We start from the raw sequence: 6,558 nt of genomic DNA, 5'->3' as shown, positions 1-6,558 counted from the left end.
GCAGCCGGCTACACTGGCTCAACTGAGCTGCTACTAGCGCGATGTGCTACTGGACCAGCGCCAGCACGCACCGGCCGTTCGGCTCGAGGTTCATCTGAACCTTATCTCGTGTAATGCATCTCTTGCTTGTTCAATAGTTAAAGGTATGCAACGTACGTACGTATTCCATTCGGGATCATACTTACACCCCCAAACTGTAGACACATCAAACTTTCGATGGCAGAGATTGAGTTTCGCAAAAACTGCACTAAACCACAATGCACTGCATCGTGTTTTCTAACAGTTTCATACTATATAATTTCTGCCAATATTGAAGTTCTAATTTTTAGGCTTCCTAATAATCCGATCATAATAAATCATAATAACTTCCATAAATGAATCCAACCAGACCGTAGTGATATATTTTATTCAATACCAAATATGTGAGAATAAAACGAACCCAACCGGTGTCACTAACTACACAGTGTATGCGTCACACACTATGTTTACTACTTTCAGAAACCGGCTTTCCGGAGAAACAGCAATCTGCAAATATGGTTATATGAACAACCGGTGGGTGTTGGTCATCCTACGTGCAAACGCTTTCGAATCGAAACGGGGTTTGAAAAATTTGCTTATAGCTTTGCAAGCAACATTTATTGTAACCAAAAATGTTTTAAATGAGACAGTTTCTTATCCTTTATACATCGTAGGATAGCATTTTGATATTAGAATAACATTTAATACTATATAAAATTTGTCAATTCCGAGCTTATTCTGTGGTGTGATTTTTACTATTTGCAAAAAAAATCAATCCAAACCTACAATTTTTCTAAAAATTGCATAACATGAGACACACGTGACTGATTTGATATTAACATTTATTTGCTTCTCTTACCCGGATCAAATGGATGCACTTGAAAACTGCACGCTGTCACTGATATACGTAAATATTTGCAATGCTATGTCTAAGAAGATAAGACAAAACAACTGTCCTTAACTTTTGCACATTTGCCATCAACCAACAGTTGCATTTTTTCTTGTTGTTAAGTACTACAGTATTTGTTTATATACCTAGTCAAATACCGATGGATAAAAAATAAAACACAAACATTGCCGCAGCAGTTATCTGATTCTGCTATCGTCGCGAACGCAACTTCTCACCTTTTACTGCGTGATAAGAATTCTAATCTTATGCACTGTTTTAAGGGGGTCACCTTTCTTAGTTTCTAAAAATCATCTGAAATGTTTTTACTTTCAATTTTTTAACGTTTATGCCCTACTTTCTAACAAATCCTGCATTATTTACATAATACGTACAGTTCCAAACAAACGAATCAAATAGCTTTGCGTTATTTTTGCCAAAGCGCGATTTTTTCTTTTTTCGTAGACATTTGTTTGCTACCTATGGTACCAATGACCGATAGTGACACCTTATGATCCCTCTATCAACTTGCTGGCTGGTTACACTGTAGATTTTGCTTTCATTCTACGACAGACGTGACCCAGAAATTTTGTGCATCAAAAAACTTATCAGCCATCAGTTGTAACTGAAAACCAGACCAGTCAGGGTAACCAACGTATTTTGGACCCCATCAGCAGCTCTGCATAATTTGGACACTTACAGCAAAATCAAATGGAAGTGTCCAAATTATGTACAGCTGCTGATGGGGTCCAAAATAGGTTGGGTACCCTACGGTGCGAAGTGGTCCCATTTAGTCTACAATCACTGATACTCACTGTCATGGGCTTTTGACTTGCACAGAATGGTTATTAACCCGGACATACTCAGATATGGACTCGATGATTTTATTTTTCGACATTCAAATCTTTGAACCAGTCATATTGTGCAACTTATTTTCTTACTTCGGTTTTATTTTATTTAATCGACGTAAAGCGATAATTGAAAAATGGATGTACACTTCAAGACCATCCAGTTTTGCTAATGGAATATGGCTTTCAGAACGGTCAAATCACAGGAAGATGACAGGGCGTTTGCAAAAGCAGGAGCATATCGCTAAGAGATTTCACTAGAAAATGCAGAGCAAGTAGGATACAGAAGGTTATTTTCAGCAAAAAAACCAAAGCCATGGGTATAAACGTCCTTACGACCTTGACCCTTCTTTATCGACAATACCCCGGAGCTAACTGAGCGGGCGGGGGTATTTTCGGCCTGTTTCTAAATTCAACCTATTTTCCTTTTCGTTCGCTAATAAAAATACTCTGCCGATATGCAATTTTAATATGTTATAATTATTTTGTCAAGACTGTAAGTAATCTACTGTTTTTTATTTAAAGAAACTCGAAACCACCTGACGGGTTTGACAAACTGCCCGCCAGAGGTTACCGGTCTCGGGTTGAAGGTTAATCTACGAACGATTACAGCGGGCACCCGTATGATGCGAAAAGATTTGCTATATTTTATTACTTATGCCATTAAGCGCTGTTGGACTATTTTTGTGGGATCATGGTTTTCCGCGAACAATTGCCGTCTTGGAAACCAACCAATCAGCCACGTTATCAATAATATACGGGCCGGCCTCGACTGCTGCAAAAGGTGTTCATTGGACTGACCGATCGATTGGCCGAGCCAACCGACATAGATATATATTATAAAACACAGAAAAATGGCAATGGGTTATTTTCTGAATAAGACCAAGTTCTTACTTACTTTTTCGGCGACATCCCGAATTCAGGAGCAGTTTCCACATTTCTCGGTCTTTGACTGCAGCTCTCCAGTCGCCCCTAACACCCGCACCTCCAGCATCCACGTCAACAGCGCTCTTCCAACGGATACGGGGTCTGCCTCGAAGTCGTCGGCCTCCGTCGGGTTCTCTGCTAAATATTGTTTTCGCTGGACTTGCTATGTATGTGGCTAGCCCATTGTAGTCTGCCGTGTTTTAGTCGCTTCATTATAGCTTGGACAGCATATTTTTTACTTTTTTTACTTTATGTGTCCATGTCCGCCGGTACGGCAGAACAAAGGGATGAAATCAGAGATCTCCACTGCTGACGGTTACCCGCCATGGCTTTTACCTGTCGCCAGAACAGGTTCTCGTTTACAGCCCGAATGTCGTTAGCCAAGCTCCGTCGCCACGAGCTTCTGGGTCTGCCTCTTCTACGCTGTCCTTGTGGATTCCAGTCGAGTGCTTCTCTGCAAAACTCGTTCGCTCCTTTCCTCAAGGTGTGTCCGATCCACTTCCACCTACGTTCACGAATTTCTGTGGCTATCGGCCGTTGATGACACCGACGATGGAGTTCCTCATTGGATATCCAGTTCTCCGGCCACCAGGCACGAATAATGTATCGCAGGCACCGGTTAATGAATACCTGCAGTTGTTGCGTTGTCTCCACTGACAACGCAGTGGAGACGCAGCACGTTTCGCAGGCATACAGCAGTACGAATTTAACGTTTGAATTAATGATTCGGGTTTTCGTACGTAGAGTGATCTGGTTTGAGCGCCAAATGTTTCGCAGACCTGCAAAGGCACCCCTAGCCTTCCTGATTCGTGTGGCTATATCAGTCTTGGTACCACCATCGGGCGTTGTCTGGCTACCAAGATATTGAAAGGCGTCTATCTGCTCAACTTGTTGTCCCGCTACTATGAAGTTGGTGGAATTGTCAGTGTTCACTACCATAGACTTAGTTTTCGCTACATTGACTGTGAGACCTGCTGCCTGGGAGCTCTCGGAAAGGTCATCTAACTTGCTCTGCATGTCGTTTCGGCGTTATGCGAGCAAGACAATGTTGTCGACTAGGTCGACGTCATTTAGCTGCTCCATCGTTAGAGGATTCCAAGGCAATCCTCGATTTGGTCTACTGTCAATTGCTCCAACTAATATCTCATCCATAACGATGAGAAACAGAAGCGGTGATAAAATGCAGCCCTGTCTCACACCAGCAGTAACCCTTATGGGGTCGGACGAGACGCCGTCGTGCAAAACCTTGCACGAGAACGCCTCGTACTGTGCCTCGATGAGATGGACTAGCTTATCTGGAACTCCTCTACGCCTAAGTGCGCCCCAGATATTTTCGTAGTTGAGTCGGTCGAACGCCTTTTCGAAGTCAACGAACACCAGCAGAAGAGAGTCCTGGAATTCGTTGATCTGTTCCAATATAATGCGGAGCGTAGTGACATGGTCTACACATGATCGGCCAGCACGGAATCCATCTTGCTGCCACCGGAGAGTAGCGTCATATCCTCTTCTGTATCCGGTTGAGGATTACCTTACAGAGTACTTTGAGAGTAATACAGAGCAACGTGATGCCACGCCAGTTACCGCATTCAGTTAGGTCTCCTTTCTTAAGGACTTTGACCAATGTGCCCTGCATCCAGTCCACCGGGAAAGTTGCGGTTTCCCATATATTGCTGAAAAGCTGAAGCATCATCATGGCTGACAAAGATGGGTCAGCTTTGAGCATTTCGACTGAAATACAGTTTATCCCTGGCGCTCTATTGAATTTCATACTCTTGATGGCTGCTACAATTTCATCCAGCGATGGCGCCTCCGAGTTGACGCGATTAATTCGACGAACTGTAGGCGTCATAGGCTGCTGGTTTTATTGGTCTCTGACATTTGAAACTCGGAAGAGTTGTTCAAAATGTTCAGTCCATCGCTTAAGCTATTCTGTACGGTCAGTCAATAGCTGACCAGCTCTGTCCTTTAGCGGCATCTTTGTATTCATCCTGGCACCACTAAGGCAGCGAGAAATATCGTACAACAAACGGATATCACCATTGGCGGCGGCGGTTTCTCCTTGTTCGGCTAGGGAGTTAGTCCAGGCTCTCTTGTCCCGCCAACAAGCACGTTTAACAACCCTCTCCAGTTCGGCGTATCGTTGATGGGAAGCTGTCTTAGCCGATCTGGTCCGTGCCTGCTCAATGCCGGCTTTCACCTCTCTCCGCACGTCGATCTTCCTCCATGTTTCATCCGAAATCCACTCCCTCCGCCCGCTGCGTGCTTTGCCGAGGGTTTCATCACTGGTCGTGATGAAGGCGTTCTTGATGCCGATCCATTCGACGGTTCCACCAGGTGGCAGCTCCGAGGCTCGAGATTCAAGTTGTTCGACAAAGGCCCTTTTCACCTCAGGATTCTCTAATCGGCGAACGTTGTAGCGGCACGCAACTTTCTCCCCCCGTCGTTGGACACGTGCGACGAGCAAACGTATCTCAGCGATAACAAGATGATGGTCAGATGCAATGTCAGCGCTGCGTTTGTTGCGTACATCAAGAAGGCTCCTTCTCCATTTCCGGCTGATACAGATGAGGTCGATTTGGTTTTCTGTTCGGCCGTCGCGGGAAACCCACGTGACTTTATGTACTGGTCTATGGGGGAAGAGCGATCCACCAATGACCACGTTGTTATTACCACAGAATTCTGTAAACAGCTCCTCGTTTTCGCTCATCTCTCCTAGGCCATGGCGTCCCATGACGCGTTCAAGGTCCGCGTTGTTTGAGCCAATCTTCGCGTTGAAGTCGCCCATGTGGATTTGGATCTCCCCCTTCGGGATTTTCTCAACCACGCTGTTCAGCTGGCTGTAAAAACTCTCTTTCTCAACTCTCATTCTCTTTCGCATAGCACTGGATTGCGGTAAGGTTCCTAACCCGCGTTCTGAATCTGGCAACGATTATTCGCTCATTTATCGGTTCCCACTTCATCAGGGCCGCATGTGCCCCTGGGCTCAATAGGAATCCAACCCCTCTTTCTCGAGTAGCATTTTCACCTCATATGCCAGAGTAGAGCAAGACTAGCCCGGATGATGTCCTGTGTTCGCCAGTACCCGGCCAGCGGACCTCGCTCAGTCCCAGGATTTCAAGCTTCAGGCGGCTAGCTTCCCTTCCAAGTTGAGCCAGCTTACCCTGCTGGACAAGGGTCAGTAGATACACGTACCGCCAGATAAAGAAACATGGTATCGAGCAAAACGCGTTTGAAATTTCGTACAGCAATGCACTTCCCTTGAAGTGAACCCACATTTTTGACGTAGGACTACGTCTTTGTTTACTATACTGAGACTGGGTAGCACTTTGTGAAAACGAAAATAGAAGTGTAACGTTTGAATGAAAGATTTCAAGTGCTTATAACTTCTATACTACTGAACGAAACATAACGCTTAATATGTCGTTGGAAAGATAAAATGTCCAGCAATTTTATAGTAACATACTTATAATAATCTTTCATACGCTTAATAGTGAAAATGTATGTAAAAACAAGGTCAAATTTCGTTAACATGGAAGGCTAGCGGTAAGTACGAATGACAAACGGGAGCAGACCACTCAGATAACGGCTAGTAAAAGCTTTTCGGTGCAGGATGCAATGAACCGATGCCGATAACCTACATTCCTGTTGCCATCAGAGGTGTTAAATTGTCATAATTTGGCGGACTAAACATCCACTGATGGCGACAACTCTAAAGTAACCTTCATATCAAAAATAACAGCTACTAATAGTTAAACTATGGCTAATATACTGTGTTTAAATGCTTTCTGATTAGTTCAGTTGATTTAAGGATAATCATCAGTAAGTAGGTACCAGAACCTATAATACTTGCTTTGGCTTTGATGTTATTTGTAACCAATG

The sequence above is a fragment of the Sabethes cyaneus genome, chromosome 3 (assembly GCF_943734655.1).
Source record: "Sabethes cyaneus chromosome 3, idSabCyanKW18_F2, whole genome shotgun sequence".
Classification (NCBI taxonomy): Eukaryota; Metazoa; Arthropoda; class Insecta; order Diptera; family Culicidae; genus Sabethes; species Sabethes cyaneus.
The sequence above is the reverse complement of the archived record's forward strand: the minus strand, read 5'-3'. Positions refer to the sequence as shown.